Genomic DNA, 427 nt, shown 5'->3' with positions numbered 1-427 from the left:
AAGCTGCCTTCAGATCAACCAATCAGCTTCAAATTGTTTTTCTTAAGAAGATAATAGACAAGAAGTCCTTAGATCTGAAGCTGAAGGTTCTAAGTTTACTCTGCCTCACAGAAAGCTAATGGAAACTTATATATGTTGGTCAATTTAGAGTTACTTACACACAAAATTTAAAAAGTTTGTAAACAGATAAAAATATTCCTGAGGACAATAATATGTCCTTAAAAGCATCCTTAATGATCATAAATGTTGATGTGGCAGATAATGTAAAATCAATCATTTAGGCTTTATTATCCTAAGCTAAATCTTTTTTCTAGACTATTTTTCTGTTGTAATTTATATTCTTTGTTTTTTTTATTCTCTGTTTTCACTCTAGAAAAAATTTCATCACAGTGATGGGTAAATAAGTCTGGTTTATTGTCTTGTTATT

This window comes from Penaeus monodon, chromosome 23 (genome assembly GCF_015228065.2).
Source record: "Penaeus monodon isolate SGIC_2016 chromosome 23, NSTDA_Pmon_1, whole genome shotgun sequence".
Classification (NCBI taxonomy): domain Eukaryota; kingdom Metazoa; phylum Arthropoda; class Malacostraca; order Decapoda; family Penaeidae; genus Penaeus; species Penaeus monodon.
The sequence above is the reverse complement of the archived record's forward strand: the minus strand, read 5'-3'. Positions refer to the sequence as shown.